This window comes from Choloepus didactylus, chromosome 2 (genome assembly GCF_015220235.1).
Source record: "Choloepus didactylus isolate mChoDid1 chromosome 2, mChoDid1.pri, whole genome shotgun sequence".
Taxonomy (NCBI): Eukaryota; Metazoa; Chordata; class Mammalia; order Pilosa; family Megalonychidae; genus Choloepus; species Choloepus didactylus.
Genome location: NC_051308.1, coordinates 76,945,930 through 76,969,880, shown reverse-complemented (window position 1 = coordinate 76,969,880; position 23,951 = coordinate 76,945,930). Strand labels below are relative to the sequence as shown.

The following is a 23,951-nucleotide window of genomic DNA, read 5'->3' as shown; positions in this document are numbered from 1 at the left end:
TGTCATCTGGCTTCAACTGCTAATTTTCCCCAGGAGTTCAATTTTTAATACTGAAAATGACTCAAGTAATTTAGAGTGCTTCATTCTCCCCCATGTTTTATGTATATTCCTCAAGGAAGACATATGTTTTAAAACCAAATTTAGCTTCACTCTACCATCTTGCCTCAGAAGTCCATAATTCTATTTTGAAGGCCAAATAAGGAAAATTTTTCTGCGTGACAAATATGTTATGATCTTGTTTGTGACAGAAAAGACTCTGTCCTTAAAAATCAAGTACTTTATTAACATGAGCCAATCCTAGAACAATTCTGAGAATGAAAGATTCTTTTTTAGAGGGATGTTTTAAAAATACATGGATCAATTTTCTTCACTTGGGGATTTTAAGTGAATCTATTGTGAACTTACTCTACTTCAAAACCATGCAGCATACTGGATGGAGGTCTGCTATGTAAACTGGGTGACCTGGTGCCCACTCCATCCTCCACTTATCAGCTGTTGTTGGCAAGTCATTACTCTTTTTATGACTGAACTCCTCGATCAGAAAAATGCTGCAGTAATTTTTACATGCATATCTTAGGGAATCCCATGCAGACTAACAAAAAGATGCCTGTAAGACATTTTGAAATATTTTAGAAGAACGTGTTGTGATTTTATAACATCATGACGATGTTGTTATTTATCTGGCTCCAAGGAGGCCTCTTTTAGTTTCCAAATTGACGGCCCAGAAATCATTTTCCCTAACATGAAGTTTTCCATGGAAATGCAGAAAACAGTGTTTGGAACTTAACATTTATGCAATACGTATTCTTCCAGGTTCTCTCGGCATGAATGTTACTTTGTATTTGGCCTTATTTTTTTCCCATTTATGTTGATTACCCTTTTTTTCTGTCATTTCTTTCTTTGTAGGAGACTGCCTATTGCAGCAATAAGGAATAATCCTAATTTTGTTTTAGTATGAAAATGTACATAGGCAAGGGGAGACTGGGCTTTGTATTAAAAATGGCGTCTTGGCTCTTTTTGCCTCATTTGGGGTTCTCTTGCATCTTGGCTTCTATGACTTCCTTGGAAATCTGTTCTATGGCTCAGCCTGGTTCCAGCAGTTGCAGTGTATCATTATGCAAACCTTTGCTAGCTGCAAATACCCTCTTAAAATGTATTTAACCACAGATTTCAATCTGCAGATTATTAATGTTAAAAATATTTGAAGAAGGACACATTTCCAGACATAAAGCCAGCATGAGTCTTTTACATAAATCAAATATGGCAGAACCAAATTAAAACTATTGACTTTTCCCAGTCCCTAGGTTTGGGCCATGGTGATGTCTTAATTTCCCGCTTGTGGTTAGAATCATCATATCCTATACTATGTGTCAGCCTGATGCTGCATTTGCCAGCATTGCATAGGGAGACTTTTTTTTTCCAGGCTTGTTAAAAATTAAATGCATAAGGAAGGGATGTGATTTTTTGACTTGCCTCTGGTAACATGAGCTGACTTTGTTTTTCAATATTTCCTCTTTCTCGTTCTTTCTTTTAAACATGATTTTAAAAGTTAAAATGTTCCTTTAAATTTGAACCCATAGGGAGAATGTGTTTGTGTGCATGTGTGGTAGAGTTAGACAGAAGGATGTGGTACATTGTGTTATATATGAATTCACTTGATGAACAGTTAGTCTAAAATGCAGAGAGAAAAGTTATAACTTCTTGGGCACCCCTTCTATGAGAAAGGAGAGGAACTAGATTAAGACTGGGCTTGAGGGTGATAGAAAAGTTGCTTTAAACTTTAGCTTGGCTTTGTCTCTCACTGTGGGCTGGGAGAGTGGGAATCTGCAGGCTCATGCCACACTGAATTAGAATCTGGAGGGACTGGCAGAAGTACTCTCAGTGCCCAGGGATGCCAGTTGACTGAAGCACGTTAAGCTAACATTGCAAAATCCGTGCTGTGTTGTCTAAGAGCTCACAGGAAAGAGTGTTGGGAAGGGAATCACCAGGGCAGGCACAAGGATGACAGAAAATCATAAAAATGCTGAATACTTCCATTGCCATTTATTAGCTCTCATTGGCAAGTCCTTACTCTATGACTGAAATCCTCAATTAGCAAAATGCTGGAATATATTTTACCTGTGTATCTCAAGGTAGAAAAAGCAAATGCTGGAGAAGAGAGGAGGAAAACTGACATTCATTGTACTTATACATGCATTTCTCTCTTTTAATTCTGTGAGGTAGTATGTATGTATGTATGTATGTATGTATTTACCATATTACAGATAATAAGGTAAAGCCCAGAGAGGTGAGGTAACTTACTGAAGGCCAAATAGCAGGTAAGTGATAGCTAGAATTCAGGCTCAAGTATTTGGTTTCAGAGCATTCTATTTGAATTAATACATACTTAAACTTTTGCTGCCACCCACCCATCCTCAAATACTGATACTGACAGTAGGTATCCAAATTTAAAATTCCCTGAACTTGCTTTCTCCTATGGTCCATAGCCCAGTGAATTAAGTTAAATATATTTTAGGTCAACAGTTCAGTGAGTTTGAAATATATGATATTACCTTCTATTATGATGCTTGTTTCTGAAAGACTTCAAGATTATTGCAAAGTTTTGGCATTTCTCTAATGCCAATGCACAGACCAAACAAGAATATAGCTTAATCTATGCATTTACTTTGCCATTATAAAATATTTGATTCAACATGTGCTGAATAAATATGCAAGGCACTGTACTGAGCCTTCCCCTCTCTTTATCCCTTCTCTAAAAATACTGAGATACAGTGAAAATTAATATTACATTGGAATATATTATAGTCTCTTTTTTAGTTTTGTGGAACATATAAAACATGTGAAAACTGAAATAGAAGAGATTTGCTATTGACAGGTAAATACACAGATCAGCTTTGAAATGACAGACATTTTAATCTATGGCAAGAGGTTTGATTGGAATTTTGCCATATTGTTTAAATTAGCCCCATAGCCTAGAGGGGAGTTTTGCAGGATGCCATTTCAATTTTCATCCCTTCAGATGCTGGTATTTTCATGAGCTGAAGTTAAGTGTCTCAAGGGGTAATGAAATATCACTAAAACATTTCCGGAGCTCGCTTGAGCTGTACAATGGTATGTCCAAGTCTGCTCTCAGAAGAACAGAGCTTTTGTTTCATTCTGTGAGGACATGATGTTGCCCCCAAATGGATTTTTTTTTCAAAACTACATTCAGAAAAAATAGTTCAAGTAATTCATTCAGTAAAAAATGTTCTATGCTTAGTTTGAAAAAATCATGGGGATTTGATTATTTTTTTTGCCTTTAATACCTATGTAATAAAGCAGCAAATTCAAAATATTTGGCTAGCCTGAGACTTTCTGAAAAATTATGAAATAAAGTAAAGTTTCATAGACATATGAAATAAAAGCATTTTAACTACTTTCGTTTTTAGTAGAAATTCCCAAAAACTTGTAAGTTATTTTAAAAAATAATTAAAATTCACTTATAATATTTGTCACAGCTTTCCACCATTGATCTATAAAGCAATTAAGAAATCAAAAACAAGTACTTTATTGAATAGTGGTTTGACTTGACAGACATTAATTTTATGTTCTTAGTTTGTGCAACTGGGAGAATGGATTTTCTGTTAGTTAAAAGAAGGAAGAAATGTGAAAAATGAGAGTGACAAAATAGTGAGCTGTTTAGGTCTTTTTAAATTTGGGGTGGGTTGTTATGGGGAACGCAGTAGGAATTGTAGACAATAGAAAATAGCTCCTATCAACATTTAGTGTGACATTGTATTCAGACCTCAATGTAGCTCAGCCAGTATTTTGAAATTAGAAAGTCATTTATATTGATTATTTCATCATTTTATGCAACAGAAATATCATTGTAAGTTTCACCTAAATTTTGCTATAGATTCTTTTAATAACCTGAAGATTGACCTATGATATGGCTATTTGCTCCTCCAGGATTCTGAGTTAAGACCATTTCTCTTACTGTAGCCCCTCTGATTATATTAGAGGTACCTTGTAATGATGTTTTAATAATTCCAGTGCCTCTGTCCTGGCTGTTGTCAGAGGTAATTTTATTTGTTGCCTCTTAACTCCTATGAGCCCAGACAGAGAGCGTCTGCTTCTCTGTCGGAGGTCATCTCTGAGTTTGCCGGTGCAGTCCTTAGCTTTGGACTCTACCTTCTAACTACCAACTAGTATCTGTCTGTCTATCTGTCTGAAGGGCCTTCAGGTCTTGAGTATTTGTCAGATCCCTTCTTCTTAGAAAAATATCTCTTCTGGTTCCATTCCTCCATGACACTCCCCTTCGGTATGTTTTGGTTGGCATTCGCAGTTTCTCCCATCATTTGTGAAACACACACACACACACACACACACACACACACACACACACACACACACACCCCGCTCCACATACCCCAAAGAAACATTTTGCTGTCCAAAACAAAACAAGAACAAAAATTTGCTGCTCAACCCCTTCAAACTACCATTCTAGTATTATGTATTCCTTCATTGTCAAATTTATTGAAAGCACACTTTAAACATACTAGAAATTCCCAACCACCCTTCCCCATATTCCTGGTAATAAAGCTAACCATTCTCTGGTTGCCAAAAAACATGCTTGTTTCCAAAACAGTGATCTGGTCAGTCAGTCCCATCCTCCTTCACTTTTCTGTAGAATGGGATGCTGCGGATCTCTCTGTCCTTCCTAAGGGACTGTCTTTTACACTGGAATTTCATGCTTCTGCTTTATCTTGACATCACGGAAGGAGCAGGGCTTTGTGAGTAGACAGGCTTGGCGTGTATTTCAGTTTTGATCCTTACTATCTGCATCTGCACAAGTTAAATAACTATCTGGGCCTCCTCAGGAGGAGGCCCTGAAGGAAGAGTGGAGAGGAAGGGCGTTTGATATCCCATGGCCTGGAGCAGTGTTTCTCAATGAGGCTTTATTGGCATTTTGGGTGGGTCAATTTTCCCTTGTGTGGGACTTTCCCAAGCAGGATGTTTGGCATCCCTGACTTCCATGCACTAATTGTTAGTTGCATCCCCATTTTGCCAATCAAAAAATGCCCCACACATTCCCAAATGTCCTCTAAATCAGTGGTACTGCCTGGTTCAGAGGAAACAGGAGAGGATGGTTAACTTTTTCTTTTGAGAGTCCTTAGTGTGTCCTACAAATCTTTCTGCATTTATTCCTTTTGAGAGACTAGTGTGTAAGTTCCAGCATCATTTCTTTTTATTGCCCCTGCAACAAAATCTGCACTTCCAACATTACGTTATTTATACTTTGCCAAACGTATTATTTTCTTTATGTCTGAGCCTCTGTCTTTATTGATGAGGAATTGTTTTGCCTCAGAAGAAAATACCTGGCAAATACTACTCATACTTTGGTTTCGGCTTAGACCTAAACTCCTTGGAAAAGCATTGGACGCTCTGGATAGAGGAGCTGCCTCTGATGAACTCCCTCGCCACCTAGCACAGCATTTATCACATTGGTCATATGACCCGTTTTCATGTCTAGCTCTCTTAGTGCACAGTGAGCATCTCAAGGGCAGAGGATCTAACTTGTATATGCCTTTTATAGAGCTTAGCACATTGTATGTCCTCAATAATTATTTGCTATTGCTTGAATAAAACAGGATAGAAAGGATGGTAAGATTCAGAAAATTTTTTAGGTAGAAAAGAAGGAATTAGAGAGAGCTTGTGTTAATTGGCCATGAACATTGCAGAGTGATGTGGGTAGAGTTAAAAACTTGAAGTGCGGGGAAAAAATTTCAGTGTTCTCTTATCCTAACAGTGAGAGTGAGTCAACAAAGTCTTAGTCACTAGTTTATGAAGTAGCGTAAGATCCCAGCTGAGGTTAGAAAGAATGTCTTTGTAGTAAACTTAACTTTTTATTCAAATGATTTTAAAAAACTCTGTAACAAGATAAAAAAATGTAATTTTGAAATTAGAAACATGAGGGATTGTGATTGTTTAGAAAGATTTCAAAAATAGGAACTGGAGAAGGAGGAAGAATTGGGGTTGCTCATAAAAAAACCTAAAATTTAAAACAGTAAGCAATGAGGTGGACATCCCTAACATAGAGATTTAAATGGATTTTAAGAGTTTCATTTTTTCCTAGTCTCTTGAACCTCTTAGGTTTATCATTGAGGGCCTTTTAAAAAATAGACCCTTATTTTAAAACTGCTTTTTCTAGTTGCTGGATTATTTTCTCAAAATCCTATTCCATTTACTCTTATAAGCATCTTCAGTTTTCAGTCTATTTACTTACTCCAGCTCTTAATACTTGCACAGTCTGTTTATGTAGAAGCCTTTTTTCCTTAGCCCATCGATAAATATCACACACTACTCAGTGGGCATAAGCACAGCTGCTAGTATTTCTCTGGCCTTAAATCTTCACTTTATTTGTGCTCTTTAAGATTTTATATGGGTCAAGAGACAGGATACTGATTTGCTTTCCTGGTAGTGTTCTCATTTTATCAATAAAAACTGTGGTTGCATAGTTAATAAAACAAATCATTGGTCAAAGGTCTTTTGTAGTTTTCTTATTCTGTAATCAAGAAAAGAAATCTTTGCCTTAAGGCATCACATTTAACTGTTAACATAACCCTTTGTTTGGGAATAAAAATTTAGTTAATGCTTAAAACCAGATGAGCCCATTTCATTCTTAATGCTTTATTTGATAATTTTATTTTGTAAGTTTTGAACAATATGCTGCTTAACAGTATATTTCTGGCGTTGTATAAGAAAAAAATTGAAGTACAAAAAAGACTAAATTGGCTATAATTGGTTCATATATTCGGATTGGGTGATGTAATTTTTACACATCATAAATGTGCAGGCAATACTAAAAAGCTTGAGCAAACCCATGTAAATTCTGAGCTTGCAATAGGTGATTTTTCTGTCCCTTGCTCCTGGATATGCTTCCTTCAGGTACAGGCCAAGATAACATTGAAGGGTATGTTAGGTAGATCAATTCATTAAATAAACATTTGTCAAATGCCTACTGTGTTCCAGGCAATGAGGACTTAGAGATGAATGAAGCAATAATTCTTGCTCTCAAGAAACTCACTATCTAGTGAAGGAAATAGACATATGATTAAGTAGATATAACAAAAAATTAGAAGATATGCAATGGAAGTGTAGAAGTCATTTTGGAAGGACAACTCTGCAAATGGTTTGCTGATAAGTTTTGTGGTCTCATGTGGTAAGGAGACATCACTATGCTAAAAAAAGAAATTATTTTCTACTTGCATGGACCACACAACATTCATTCAGTCAGTAGCCACAACCTATATTACCAATCAGAGCTTTGAGGCAAGTGAGATATGGAGGCAAAATTTCAATAGACTGGCATAAATCTTTCACAACTATGAAGACAACTTTTCAAAGCAAAAATTGTCTTAAATTTTTGTTGGTGGCTTAGTAGTATCACCTTTGTGAAGTGGAAAGTAACTTCCTCAGACTGTCCAGGACAGGTGCTCTTTGAGTTAATGACATATTCAGTATTTAAATATTTTAGCTCCAAAAGGATTTAATGTTGGAAAACAAACTTGAACCATCCAGCCCTAATACCATCTTTGTGCATTTTCCTTATTTTTATTTCCATTTTACAGATTAGGGAATGGAGTTTATAACATATGATTTTTTTTCGGAGAGTTATTGTTACCTCAAAGATATTGAAATGACTGAGAATGGTTACCACTTGAGCTTATCCAGTTAGCTGACAGTCATTTCATGATTGTGTGATTGCTGTACTTCATATTTGTATTTCAAGTTGGGACTGCTATGACTACCTGCCAATCACTGCTAGGTCTCACATTGTTCCCCTCACACAAGAGCGAAGTTTAATTATTTAAATGAAGGGCTTTCAAGAAGTGGGTAGTTGTTAATATACTATTTTATGACAGTTTTATAATTATTACTCCTTAATAATGTTTTATAACAATGTGTTCAGTGTCTACACTCAAGAATAAGCAATCTAGCATAGAAGAGGAATATTTTATTGAAATAGACTTTCAACAACTTTTTTCTTGGTCTTGTGTATATATTTTCAGATTAACACAATTTATGTCAAGTCTGGAATGGTTCTAATAGGTTTTACAATTCTTGACAGAGTGGTACTGTATTAGTTTCTTATTGCTGCTGCAACAAGTTACTACAAACTTAGTGGTTTAAAACAACACAAAGTTATTATTTTACAGTTTTGGAAGTCAGAAATCTTAAAATGAAGGTGGACAGGGTTGTGTTCCTGCTGGAACTCTAGGGGAGAATTCCTTCTCTTTTTCAGCTTATAAAGGCCATCTGCATTCCTTGTCTCATTAGCCCCACGTCACTCTGACCCCTTGTGCCGGTTTGAATCTATTATGTCCCCAACAAAAGCCATGTTCTTTTAATCCAGTTTTGTGGGTGAAGACTTATTGTGGGTGGGACCTTTTGATTAGAGTATTTCAATGAGGTGTGACCCCACCCATTCAAGGTGGGTCTTGATTAGTTTACTGGAGTCCTTAAGAGAGCTCAGGGGCTGACACCGACACAGACACCTGGAGATGCAGACAGAAGGACACTTGGAGATGCTAAGCTAAGAGATGAAGCCCAGAGGTTGCCCCACAGAAGTTAAGAGAGGACCCCCAGATGCTTAGAGAGAAATGCCCTGGGAGAAGGAAGCAAGGACGCAAAGGAGCCAAGAGAGAGGATTGAAGACAGAAGCCCAGAGACATTTTGGAGAAAGCCATTTTGAAACACAACTCAGGAGCAAAGGACCAGCAGTGACTTCCCAGCTGACAGAGGTGTTCCAGACACCATTGGTCTTCCTTCAGTGAAGGCATTCCCTTGTTGATGCCTTAGTTTGGACGGTTTTATGGCCTTAGAACTGTAAGTTTGTAGCCTAATAAATCTCCTTTATAGAAGCCAATCTATTTCTGGCATTTTGTGTAATAGCAGCTTTAGCAAACGAGCAACCCTGCTTCTCTCATCACATCTCCCTTTCTGACTCTGACCCTTCTACCTCCCTCTTGTAAGGGCCCTTGCAATTGCATTTAGGATAATCCAGGATATTCTCCCCATCACAAGATTCTTAATCACGTCTGCGAATCCCTTCGGCCGTGTGAGGTAACAGACACACAGGTTCCCAGGATTAGGATGTGGACATTTTTAGGAGCCATTGTTCTCTCTATCATATGTACCTCAAATAAAAATGTCTAAATCATTAAGATCTAAAAATTTAAATGCTGATTATAAACGCTGATTAATGTCAAAGATTAGTATTAAATATTGAAATTAGGAAAATTTTAAAGAGGGATGGGGAGGCATTTTAAAAATCTTTCCTGGTTTAGAGGGGGCCTTTTTCAAAAAATATGTGCCTCCAGGAAGATCCAAGGAGTGGGAGTTACCCTCCTTTCCCTCCCCTAAGTTAGGAATCACTGCATATGAGAGATATCACTAATTGCAGTGTCTTGTGCAGATGAAAAGTATGGACACCTAAAAACAAATGGTTCAGAACCAGTGGGTTAAATTTCTAAGAACTACCAGTAATTTGAGCCATTAACTGTATTTCAATAAATAATAACCATGCATTGGCCAATAATTTGTGGCATTAAGTTACCACTACCAATGTGTTACTTGATTTTGCAAAATGTCACAATAAGTAGACATCTCTGGGAAGTTTTATATTTGTTTCAATGATCCAAGTTTTGTCCTTATTTGATAGGCTCTCTCACCATTTTTTTTCTCCCTCTAATAGGAGATCAAGTTTTTAAAAAATCTTGTTGAAAATAGCAAAGGCATTCTAATACATCTGTAATGCATCTGTGGGCTTGGGTCCAAATTATATGTTTAGCTATGTCTTATTGGATGTATGCAGGACATTGATAAAAAGAGAAGTGTTATGATGACATTGCCAAACTATGACTTTTGTAAGGAAAATGCCACTATATTTAGAGTAGGAATTCTTAGGTTAGAACCTTAACTTTTGGAATATTTATATCAGTTCTGGAATTATTTCCATTCTTCATTAAGATCACTGTCTTTTTTCTGGGAACAGCTAGGAGTCTTAGCTTTCCATTGAAGGAATGATAGTGTGTGTGCTGCACTAGAAAGTTTACCTTAATGAATGCACTGCACTCCACAGTGGTTGCTTAAAAATGTTCCACAGCTGAGTGTCATATAGTAGGGTTTAAAGGTAGGAGTGGTCATAATTGAGGTTGTGAAAGTTCTTTCCCCTAGTAATTGGCCACTAGCTGACGGAAGCTATAGTGACTTTGACTGACTTACAACTTTCTTTTGCCAACCCAAATATTTCAGTTTCCTCGCTGTCCAAGAAATCTACATTTTTATCTTGTTACTTCATGTAATCACTGAATCCTAAAAAAATATTCATTTCAAAATCTCTTCCCAAGAGAAACCTTTTTTTCTCAAGGAGCTGCACGTTGAGTTGGTTGTATAATAAATCATCAATTTCTGACTGTTGAAATGACCTCATAGTAACACAGTAAATTTGATGCCCTCATGCCAAGGACGCAACTCAAGAAATGATGATGAGCTTTTGGGTGCCAGATTCTACTTTACAGCTCCTCATAGGAGTGTCCTGAGTATGGGGATCCCTCTGGATTGCTTCAAGTTCTCAGAGAAATAGGTGATCTCTGTTTACATTGATAGTTCATGAAGAAGGGCATGTTCTGCTTATGAAAAATAAGAATTTTCTCACCTCTTTAATCCTGGAAAACGGCTGCTTAAAGAACCACAGTCTGGGGTTTTCCCTCTTAAATAGCTGATTTTTTGCTTATTTTAGGTTTTAAAAGAGACACTAAGTAGCCTCAATAAGGGTCATGGACCACGTCTGTCTTGTTCCCTGTTTTATCCCATGGTCTAGCACATAATAGGTACTCATTAAATATTTGTTGATGGATTAAATGAATAATGTTAGTGGTGACTGCCATAATTATGTCACTTTATTTTGAACTAAATGTTGAAAATCATCCAGTCCTTTGTTTAGCCTTTAACATTCCAAAGCTTCAATTTCCTCCTCTGTAAATATGATGAATAATATTTATTTTACAGGTTGTTTTGAAGATTACTGATAAGCACTTAGCACATAGTATATATTTATTAACTGGTAGGAAATATAATTATAAATAATTATAAATGTAACAATCACAATCTTAATTTCATCTTTAAATTGTTCTGCAAGTGAATTAGATCTTTGAGTCGAGATTTCCATGTGTCTAGAATATTTGAATTAACCAGACCCAATCTATGAATTGTTTTACTATTTATGAATTATTTATGTTAAAGAGTAAATAAGTGCACACTATAGAAAATATATGAAACCAAGTCTGAGATATGAATATCAGATAACATCTATCCTGTTTAATTTTTGTGGAAAATAAAGTTTTTGTTTTAAACATAGATTTATATGACAGTGCAGAAAATAAACCACTATGCCTAATAATTTTGCCAAGTAAGTGTTTCCACTATCCGTGGGTCACTACTCTGAGCTTTGCAGTTTTTAAAAATTGCACAGAGTAAAAGATGAACTGTTTAGGCACATTTAAAAACAAAACAAAAAACATCAAAACATCAGAATGAATAAGCACAGTGCCATAGCACCTGGTATAATGCTTGACACATAGGAACTACTTTATTATTATTTGAGTTGAATTGCATAGAATAAAAAACTCTTTCCCAAACAAAAAATTATATATTGCTTCTCTGAAAAGTCTGCATGTTTAGGATTTGGTCAAAAATTCAGAATGACTCATGTCAATGATGAGTGTTGAAACAGAAAAAAATCAATTGGCTAAGATTTTATCACTTGTGTGCTAAGAGGAGTAAATGTTCTCAAAAAAATACCCCAAATGCCTGGGTACCATCTTCCATTTGTTGTATGAGATCTCTAATGACTGCAGGTTGTTCTAATGGTTCAATGCTTGGAGCTTCTAGTTTGGTCATTTACTCCTTTATTCTGCAAATATATATTGAGCCCCCACAATGTGCCAGCAGTCAGCTTGGCTCTGAAGATGGTGAAAAACAAAAACAGGTACAGTCCCTTCCCCCTTTGGCACAACAGTCTTGTGGTGAAAGAGAAATTGATTAGATGGTTAAATTAAACAGTTGAAAATATAAAATGCGACTTAGAGAGTACCCCAAGGTACTGAGATGAACTATGCCATACAGGAATAGGAGTTAATCAGAGGGAAGGTTAAAGGGAAGAACACTTTAGAAAAAGAAACAAATGGAAGGCCCCATGGAATAAGAGTGTGTGCAAAACAAGCAAGAGAAACTAAAAGGTGTGGAGAGAATTAGGGATTGCTGGAGAGGTAGGCAAAAGCCGGATGATGTGGGGCATTGTGAACCATGTTTAGGAGCTTCAGCTTTATTCTAAGAGTGATTGGAAGCCATTGGAAGGGTTTAAATAGGCGGATGATATAATCAGATCTATGTCTCAGAAATAATGCTGTGGCTCCGGGGAATGGATTAGAGAGGAGTTACTAGTGAGTGATGGAAGAACTGTTAGGGGATTTTCCGTAGTCTCGGCTCTAAGAGACAGAAGATGGCAGAGTTAGGACAAAAGTTGCAGTTTAGCATATGGGCAAAAGTGGAAAGATATCTCTATTTTGTAGGGAAATGGGTAGAGTTTGGTGATGGTTTGGAAATGGGAGAATTGAAGCTATGGTGGGGTAAATTCTGCAGTGTGTGGAATTGTGCAATTTGATAAACAGATGTGCTTTCCACAGAGATGGGGCACACTAGAAGAGAAACAGATTGGAGGGTGGAAGTTAAAATCATACATTTTGCTTTTGATAGGTTGAAATAGAGGTCCTTGGAAACATTTTAGTTAGAATGTAGATAAGGCACCTTGATATATGAGAGCTTAGGCTAGAAGTGTACATTTGTGAGCCACTATTGCATAGGTTTTAATTGAAGTCATTGTCTGCATGGCTAGTAAGATGGCCTAGGAATGACCCTTTAGGAATTTGAAATTTTTATTGACCAGACAAGGAAAAATGAACATGCAACCGAGAGACTCAGAATAAATGATAAAAAGAGGAGGGAGTAAAACAGGAAAATGTTAGGTCAAGGTCACCAAGGAAAGAGAGTGTTTCCAAAAAGAGGGGTGGTGCCAAAGGTTGAGAGATCGTGTAAGATGTAGACTGAAACATGCTCATTTGATTTATTGTCATGATGTCATTGGTGATCAAAGCTACTTTGGTGAAGTGTTGAAGGCAGAAACTGGATTTGACTAAAGTTGAGACTTTAGAGGGAGGTAAGGAAGTGGTGAGCAGATGCATATTTTAACATTTGCCTATAGAGGGAGAAGAAAAAGGAGAACAGGGAGGTGTTTTTTATTTTTTTATTTTTTTATTTTTTATATTTATATTGGAGAAACTTGAATGGTTTAAAAACTGATGGGAAGGGTGGAGGATTTAGTTATATACAATATAGAGATTGGATAACCCAAAAAATAAGGCTTTTGCTTCATGTTTGGAATTAGGTTTTTCTCTTTGGCTTCTAGAATTTGGTTGCTTATTTACGTCAAACTTTTTAAGATGAGGGATGTCAGAATTCTTCATGATCTTCTTAACACCCCCAATATAATTAGCAGAAACAAGAAAACAACGAGGAAGTGACCTTGGGGAGTAAAAACGGTGAGAGAAGGAAGAAAAGGAAAGATAAGTTCATCTAAACTTAATTTAATTTTTGTAAACACCTTCAAATATATAATTTTTGGCATTTGTATAACTATAAGGAATTTTCATTGCAAATACTCAGTAACTTAAGTTTATAGAAGAAAAGAGGAATATTTATCTGTGGAATTCAGGCAACATCTGGTCATTTAAGCTGGAAGATCTATTATTTTTTCTTCAATAGCCATTTTTTTCCCTGACAGTTTTATCTTCCACCAGGATTTGTGGAGGGGAAAAAAAGGAGTTGAAAAGTAAATCTCTAATGACTAATGTTCTACCAACATTTAAAGAATGTAATAGGAAGATGATGAAGCAGGAAAGGCACTTCTGAATAGTCAGTATCTGTTTAGGAATAGGGAAGTGGGATTAAGTCAAATTCTAGTTGTTTTAAATTTCCTTACATTTCAGATACTGCTTTTTACGCCAAAAACTTATTTTCCATTTCTGTTAGAACATTCTCATCCTCTCCTTTAATGCCTGCTAATTAGTTGGGTGAACTTAGATAAGTCTACCCTTTGGTTTTGTCACCTATAAAATAGTAGGATTGAAAGAGGTAATATCCAAGTTTCCTTCCCACTCTTAAGATTCCAGCATTTAGCAAACTTTAGTCATTGCTTTTTGGCTGTCACTCAGTTGATGTCCTCAGAATGAGTCTTCTTGGATCCTATAGTTGTCTGTCAACAGAAATAAATTCTTTGTTTTTATTTCTGAAATATCTTCCTTAGAGCCCCAGATGTGTGGACTGGTGCTAAAAAGAAAGAGAGATCATTTTTATTCGTTTCTCTGCCCTGCCCTCCTCTCCCATTCCCACCCAAATCCACTGGGTTGTAACAAGTTTGCAGTCAGTGTGTTTTTAATCGTGGGAAGATGGCAGAGTAGGAAGCTCCAGGAATCAATCCCTCCATCAAAACAGCAATTGAACTGGCAAGAACTGGTCTGAGTCAACTGTTTTGAAACTCTGAATCTAGTGGAACACTGTGCAACATCTAAGGAGGAGCAGAAGGAAGAAGCTGGTAAATTGCGATAAATACCAGTGAGATTCACCACCCCTGCAACAGCTATCATCCCCTTCCCCCAGCCTTGTGGCAGGCAGCAGTGGGGACTGGAACTCAAGCTACCTGGTGCCAGCATGGGTCATAAGGATGTAGTTCTTCAAACTCGGGGTGTGTGTGGTCTGATCCCAGATGTCTATATTTGATTAGCTACTTTAGATCACTGTGGCCAGTTCTGAGGGCAGCCTTTGTTTCAACCTCTTTGGGGCAAAAGCAACAGAGGAAACTTAAAGAACAAAAACAGTTAAAGGGCTGCATTAACTGGGCAAGTGCTGAATCAGGAAAATGCAGTTTCAAAAGCCATAGAAGAAGTTCCTAGTGCCCTTACTGGACCCTTCGCCCACAATGCAGGATGGAGCCAGCTTGTGCTCCCATTGTGTGTCCTGGCCCTGTTCAGAGGGAGCAGAGTGGCCCTGTGTAAGTATGTCAGTGCAAATCTGTCAAGTGGAAGTCTAAGAGACTGAGCCAGGAAACCTGTCTGGGGCTCTCCCTCCTTGATTTTGTCCTGAGGGCAGAGAATCAGCTTGCTGACAGCTGAGACAGTGTGAGAAACAATTAAATTGAAGTGGCCTGGGACAAAGGACTACTTGCATTAAATCAAGAGAGCACCCAGGAGGGGGAAGAGGTCTATTTCAAAGGGAGTAGAGGGGCATTCACTCAAACTCCTGTAAACTGTAAACAGGGAGTTCCCAAGGAGGACCCTAGGAAGCACAAGCCCTAAAACAAAGCAGACTCCACAGCTCTGGCACCATGCAGGCTCAGATAAGACAGAGAATACCTTGTACTTCCCATTTGCTTCAGGCTGATCTTGACAGGAAGGCTAAGCTCTGAAGGAGTATGCCAACCAGAGCCCAGCCAATTTACAAAAGAGTGAAAGTGATTTTTGTTTTGGCTTGTTTCTTTTGATTAGCTACTGTTATTCAAGAAATTTTCTGTCATATCACTAGCTGGATGCAAACTTAAAGAACAGACAACTCAGGGACTAAATCAAAGAGTTAACACTTTATAATATTACAATGTACAGTGTACATTTTATGGGAGTCCCAGAAGGAGAAAGAAAGAAAGGAAGAAAGAAAGAAAGAAAGAAAGAAAGAAAGAAAGAAAGAAGTAGAAGGAATATTCACAGCAATCATGGCATAAAACTTCCAAAAATGTAGTGAAAGACATGAATATGCACAATCAAGAGGTCCAATGAATTCCAGACAGGATAAGCTCAAAGAGAACCACTACCAGACACATAGTAATCAGATTATCTAAAGCCAAGGACAAGGAGAGAGTTCTGAAAACTGCAAGAAAAACCAATGAGTTATGTCTGAAGGAACCCCCAAAAGATCAAGTGCTGATTTCTCATCAGAAAGCATGGAGGCAAGAAGACAGTGGCACAAAATATTTAAAGTGCTGACAGAATACATTGCCAACCAAGAATTTTATATGTGGCAAGACTTTCTTTTAAAAATGAGGGAGACATTAAGACATTCCATGATAAACAAAAGCTGAGGGAGTTCATTACCATTAGACTTGCCCTATAAGCAATACTAGATGGAATTCTTCAGATTGAAAGGAAAATATTTTAGACAGTGGATCAAAGCAGCATACAGAAATAAAGACCTTTGGTAAAGGTGACCATATGGGTAATTATAAATGCCAGTACTATTGTATTTTGTTATGTATCTCCACTTCTTACTTTTTACAAATGCTAAAATGCGAATGCATAAAAGTCATGCTAATCAATAGTTTCAGATATATAATGTACAAATGTACAATTTGTAATATGTTGGTATCAAATCAGATATATTTTGCATAGATTTAGATGTTAAATTTTAACCCCATGGTAATCACAAAGAAAATACATGAAAAATGTATTCAGAAAGAAATGAGAAGGGACTCAAAATGGTACAATTTAAAAAATGAAATAAATATGAAAATAGGAATTAATGAAAGCATGAAGGGGCAAAAAATGTATGAGTTACAAAGATAAAATATAAAAATGACAGAAGGAAGTACTGCATTATCTGCGGTTACTTTAAATGTAAATGGATTAAACTCTCCAGTCAAAAAGCAGAGATTGGTAGGATGTACAAAAAATATGGCCCAACTATTTGCTGACACACCTTACATTAAGGCATAAGTCAGCTGAAAGTGAGAAGATGGAAAAAATATACCATGCAAGTAGTAATCAAAAGAGAGCTGGGGTAGCTATACTAATATCAGAAAAAGTACACTTGAAGTAAAAAACTGTTATGAGGGACATAGAAGGTCATTATATACTGATAAATCTGTTAATTCAATAAGAAAACATAACAATTGTAAATATATATGCACCTAACAACAGAATTACAAAATATATGAAGCAAATAATGGCAAATTTGATGGGAGAAATAGATGGTTCCATATTAATAGTAGGAGATTTCAATATGCTACTTTCAATACTGGATAGAACATCTTGACAGAATATCAGTAAGGAAATATAAGACTTCAAAGATACTCTGAACCAGATAGACCTAAAGACATATATAGAACACTTCACACAACAGCAGGAGAACACGTTTTTTTCTAGTGAACATGGATAATTTGCCCAGATACACCATGTGTTAGATAACAGAACAAGTCTCCGTAAATTCAGAGAGACTGAAATCAAACAATGTATCTTCTCCTACCACAATGGAATGAAGCTAGAAATCAATAACAGAGGGAGAAATATAAAATCCACAAATACGTGGAAATTAAAAACTTACTCTTAAACGACCAGTGGGTGAAAGAATAAATCACAAGGGAAATTAGTTAATATCTTTGGATGAATGAAATGAAAACACAACATACCAAAATGTATGAAATGCTGCAAAGACAGTGCTGAGAGGGATAATTATAGCTCTAGCTGCTTACATTCAAAAAGAAGCAAGATCTCAAATCAGAGACCTAACCTCAAAATCGGAGCATCTAGAATAAGAACAAACTAAACCCAGGATAAGCAGAAAGAAGGAAATAACAAAGATTAGGGTGTAGATAAATGAAATAGGGAATAACAAAACAATAGGGACAATCAACAAAACCAAAGGTTGATTCTTTGTAAGGATCAATAAAATTAACAAAACTTTATCTGATTTGATACCAACATATCTTATTACAAATTGTACATTTGTCCATTGTATATCTGAAACTATTGATTAACAGAAAAAAAGAGAGAGAGAGGAAAAAGAGAATTAATATCAGAAATACAAGGGGGTCATTACTACCAAACCCATAGAAATAAAAAAGACTATAGAAGACTATAAGAGGATACTGTGCACAACAATATGCCAACAAATTACATAACCTAGATGAATTGGACAAATTCCAAGAATTTGAAGAAATAGAAGATCTCAACAAATCAATAACTAGTAAAGAAATTGAGTCAGTAATCAAAAATCTCCCACCTAATAAATCCCAGGACAATATGGCTTCAAGGGGGAATTTTACTAAACATTTCAAGAAGATTTAACACAATCTTGCTAAAAGTCTTCCAAAAAAATTGAAGAGGAGATAACACTTCCTAACTCACTCCATGAGGCCAACATTACCCTTATATGAAAGCCAGATAAAGATCCTACAAGACAGAACAATATTCCTTATGAATATAGGTGCAAAAATCCTCAACAAAATACCAGCAAACAGAATCCAGCAACACATCAAAAGAATTATACACCAAGGTCAAGTGGGATTTATCCCAGTTTGCAAGAATGGTTCATCATAAGAAAATAAGTAAATGTAATACACCACATTAACAGGAAAAAGGGGGAAAAGGTATGATCAATTGATGCAGAAATGTCATTTGCTAAAATCTAGCACCACTTCTCAATAAAAACACATAGGGAACTCTCTTAGCATGATAAAGGAAATATGTGAAAACCCCACAGCTAACATCATACTCAGTGGTGAAAGACTGAAAACTTTCTAAGATCAGGAACAAGACAAAATGCCCAGTGTCACCACTGTTATTCAACATTGTCCTAGGAGTTCTAGCTACAGTTATTAGGCAAGAGAAAGAAAGAAAAGGCATCCAAATTGGAAAAGAAGAAATAAAACTTTCCTTATTTTTGTATGATGTGTTCCTTTATACAGAAAATCCTGAAAAATCCACAAAAAAAATCTATTGGAACAATAAATGGCTCGGCAAAATGGAAGTACATAACATCAACACACAAACATCAGTGGAGTTTCTGTATACTAGGAATGAACTACCTGAAGAAGAAATCAAGAAAAAAAAAATTCCATTTACAATAGCAAATAAAAGAATCAAATATCTAAGAATAAGTCTATCCAAGGTAGTCTAGGACTGGTACACAGAAAACTACAAACATTGCAAAATGAAGTCAAAGAAGACCTAAGTAAATAGAAGGATGTCCTGTGTTCATAAATTGGAAGACCAAATATTGTTAAGATGTCAATTCTACCCAAGGCAACTTACAGATTCAATGCAATCCCAATAAAAATTACAACAGCCTTCCTTGCTGAAATGGAAAAGACAATCAAAAAGTTTATTTGGAAGGGTAAGGGAACTTGAATAGTCAAAAGCATCTTAAAAAAGAAGAATGAAGTTGGAAGACTCACATTTCCTGGTCTTAACAGTTATTGAAAAGCCATAGTAATCAAAATAACACTGTACTGGCACAAGGGCAGACATATAGACCAATGGAATCAAACTGAAAGTTCAGAAATCAACTGTCACCTTCATGGCCAACTGATTTCTGACAGAAGTGCCAAGTCCATTCAATTGTGAAATAATAGTCTCTTCAACAAATGGTAGTGGGAAAACTGGATGTCCGTATGCAAAGGAATGAAGGTGGACCTCTACCTCACACCATATACAAAAATCAACTCAAAATGGATCAAAGATCTAAACATAACCAGAACTTACTGAAACATTGACTGCTTTGCACTTTATAAGTCTGGTCATCACGATTCTGGTGATTTTTGTTGCATCATTTCTGCTTGCTTGTTTGTTTAACAGTCTTCTGGAGTGATTTTTGCCCAAACTCTAATATCTAGCTTTTTTCTTCAAATATCTTGAGGGTGATTCTCTAACTAAAGAAAATGATTGCTTGATTTACCTCAGATTCACTGTACAACTCCACATCTTACAAAATCAGAGGAGTGACTATGGGACCTTGCAACTTAAGATCCCTATGAATTTTTGTACTACTTGCTAATTTAAAAATAGTCTTTTATGACACTTGCAACTCAAAATTTTATGTGTTTTGTAGATGGGTTTTTTTAGCACTGAACAGACCTCCTAACCTCTCTTCCACCCATGACTTCATTATGCATGTAGTTTTTGCACCTTTAGGATGTTTATTATTTTTTTAAACACTTTTGTTATGAAATATAACATATAAACATAAAAGTGATAACTTTCAAAGTACAATTTAACAAGTAATTATAGACAAATTTCAAGGAATGTTATGGGTTACAATTCCACCATTTCAGTTATTTCCTTCTAGCTGTTTTAATACCCTAGAGCCTAAAAAATATTTATGTAAAGATTCAGTATTTGTAATCCTTTTTTAAATCCTATTTTGTTTTTTTGGTACTCCTCCTTCTCATTTGATCACTGTCTCAATCTTTAGGGATATCTGGGCAGTGTCCACCATAACTTGTTCATATTGAAAATGGGTGTTGACATTATGGTGAAGGGGGATGCATCTGGCTGATGTTCTTGAAGAAGCTGTTGCCTCTGGGTTTTGGGACTTAGCTTGCATAGGAACACTCTGGAGGATTTAAGTTTCTGAGAAATAAACGTAGTGAGTGAAACTTTTATAGACTGTCCAATAGGGACATGGATATTTTTTAGGATTTTTCAGAACTAAGGTTGATTTGGGTTTGGCATACTGTGGCCATTTGGAATATCTAGTTGAAGCTTGCATAAGAGTAACCACCAGGAGAGCCCGTCAACTCTATTTGAAATCTCTTAGCCACTGAAACCTTATTTTTTTTGCCTTTCTTTTCTCCATTTTGGTCAAGAAGTCACTCTTGATCTCTCGATGCCTTGGCCAGGCTCATTCCTGGAGTTCATGTCCCACATTGCTAGGGAGACTCTCCCAGGATCATGTCCCAAGTAGGGAGGAGGTTAATGAATTTATTTGCAAAGTTGGGCTTCGAGACAGAAAGGCCACATCTGAGCAACAAAAGAGGTTTTGTGGAAGTGACTCTTAGGCATAATTACAGGTAGGCTAGCCTCCCCTTTACAGCCATAAGTTTCACAAGAGCAAGCCTCAAGATTGAGAGCCTGACTTATTAAGTAGGGGGTTCCTAATTTCACCTAGCATACACACTGGCCAAGATAATCAGTGTTTCACACCAATCTTCACTTAGTTGTACAATCATCATCACTCTCAATATTAAACACTTATCATAACCCAAAACACACTAAAGCTCTTGTCACCCCCTATTATTTATCCCTAGTATTAGTGTGGTACTAGTAAGGGATTCCTATTAAATATAGTCCATAGTATGCAAGAAGTAGTTTTTCCCATATGCCACCCTGTTGTTAACCCTTTGTACCAGTGTCATACCTTAGAAGTGGATACTCAAGCACTTATTTATATTTATAGTGCTAAACTGTAGGATACATGCCTTTAAACAACCCCTTTCAATCATGTTCACCTTAAATATGGCATTGATACTTATAATCCCATTAACAAACCATCATCATCCCTGTCCATTCCCAAGGATGTTTCTTAAATGTGTCCTTACTTTGACCTGATTCTGCAGAAATTCTTATTTATACCTTGTTTCCTGTCATGACTGTAACAGTTCCCCCTTTATAATCTTAAGTCCTTACTCTCTAAATAGAGGGGGCTTAGAATTTTATACAGAATCCTGCTGTTGGAAATTAGCATGTATTGTATTGAAGTAATGTTTATTGACCTAGTATTGCTTTTTTTAACTATACTATTTCCCTATCGATTTGGTATAATTGTTTGGTTAGAAAATGGATGAGGCTAGTGTTTTGAATGAATTGTACATTTGACAGATTCTATTGGAAAACATATCCTGAATCATGTAACCTGAATCATTTTAATTAGTTTTTCAGTGGGAAAAAGTTATTGGGGTGACAGATTTTCCTTACATTTATGGTCGTCTTTTATGTATGTCTCACTTATCTTACTTTAAAGTGGGAGAATGAGAAAAGCATGTGGAATATAATCACATTTATCTTATTCTAAAGGCAATAAAATGCTTTATGCATTTATTATTAGAGTAGAATTTCTAATATTTTGTATTATATTTCCACAGAATTTTTATTAGTAATTCAAGTCCCCAAATATGCTTATGGACAATGACAGTTTTGTGCCTCACCCTCAACGACTAAGTAGAAGGGCTAAAGTTAAAATATTTTTCCTCTGGAAATAGTAAAAATTTCATTGTTACCTAATAAAATTTAGGTAAAAATGTCAGTTTTTCATGAAATGAAAGTAACTGACTATGAAATAAAATTTGATTTTTGATTCTGAGCTTTATGGGAATTATTGTTGAGCTTTTGTCACATTTCATTATTAGTAGAGGACAAAAAAGAAACATATGTATTTTATCCCCCTTAGAAAATTCTTTAGGTAAACTTCCTATTTTTGTGGAAAAAAAAATTAATCCATTCATTGTGGCATAAAAAGGATTTTGTTGTAGTGAATATGTTACTTACACCTCCTCCCCTCCATATCACTTATGTTCAGTCCGGGTCCTTGCAGCACAAAAGGTACTTCTGAAAGTTGTATGTGGCAACACACAATGGCATCCTGTGCTCTGCCTGAAATGTTCCAGGCTCATTTGCCATTAAATATAAAACAAGGTGAAGAAAAGAAGATCCTGTCATTTCTATTTCTGGGAGAAAATATTCCTCATTGCAGAGTGGTCAGTCAAGCTGAAGAAATTAAGAGCTGGCTCTAGAGTGAATCCATGAATACATAAACTTCACAGAATAATGATAGTTAACTTTTATTGAGTGCTTATCACATACCAGGTACTGTTTTAAATGCTTTATGTTTATTAACTTATATAAATATAAAATAACTCAAAAAGTGGATTCTCTTATTATCCTCCTTTTATACATGAGTCAGTTGGCACTGAGTTAAGTGAAAGAGAAACAAAAATGGAATTTGAACACAGTCTTAACTCCAAGCCCATGTTCTTAACCACTGTGCTCTACTGCCTCTGATTCCTAGGGAGTGATTTTCTCAGATTTGCTTTATATGATTATGAGGTCTTCCTGGAAAAATTGCATTCAGCCATACTTACCAAGCATCTGTCATGTACATTGGCATTGCTTCATTTACCTTTACAAACTGGTTTGCTTTTTAGGAGAGGCTTTTCATTTTTCAGATTTTGAAAATTAAATGTAACTCATGACAAAGCTTTGTATTGATTTAATATCATTAACACAAATGTAAGATGCTCACTGTGTTTGGTTAAGTTTAATTTATTTCATGTGGCTTAATGTAGGCAATCTGTTGAGAAGGTTGAATTAGTCTTGTTATGAGAAGCTTCCCAATCTCATTTCCTGTCGTAATTTTTTTCTTAACATTTCATCAATGAGGCCATTGAAGTTTTTTCACTGATTGAAAACGCTTAAAATTGTGCATCTGACTTTGAAATAACTTTAACCTCGCAAGAATTTATGGTTACAGTAGTGGTTAGTAAAAGGGTGAATGTTTGTGTTGAGCTACTTGTATTTTAAGGATTGTAAAATAAATAAAGCTGATTTTCTTTTAAAATAAAGTCCCTATTCCAATTGTCTAAGAACATTCAAAAATCCTGAACAATATGAAAACTTTTAACATTTCAGTGTGACTGTTTCCTGTTGAAGATTACATAGACATTGGAAAAGAAAGTTTCATTTTGATACCAAAGTGTCAGTATTCAGATTTTTTCTGTCCTGCAACTCCTCTACCCAATAATTACTTGTAACATTTTGGCTCTGCTTTGTTGTTATTCACCAGTTCACAAACAAGAAAATAGCTTCTTAGAATATGCACAGAGTAGGTCTGATTGAGGAAAGTGGACTAGCACAGACATGCATTCACACACAAACACATTCTTACATGCATGTGCACACTCATGCACAATCACATATGTTCACTTGCACAAATACACATGCTTAATATGTGTAACACAAACTCACATACACATATTTTAACACGAGACTAGCTCTGACCAATAGGGTCTTCGTCGATGACTTTGTTTTGGTTTT

General features: G+C 36.0%; 1 protein-coding gene across 1 annotated transcript in view; it reads left to right on the top strand.

The window, feature by feature from the left end:
• Positions 1-23,951, top strand: part of HMCN1 (hemicentin 1) — a 511,472-nt gene that overhangs the window by 45,119 nt on the left and 442,402 nt on the right. The gene's annotated exons all lie outside the window — the stretch shown is intronic.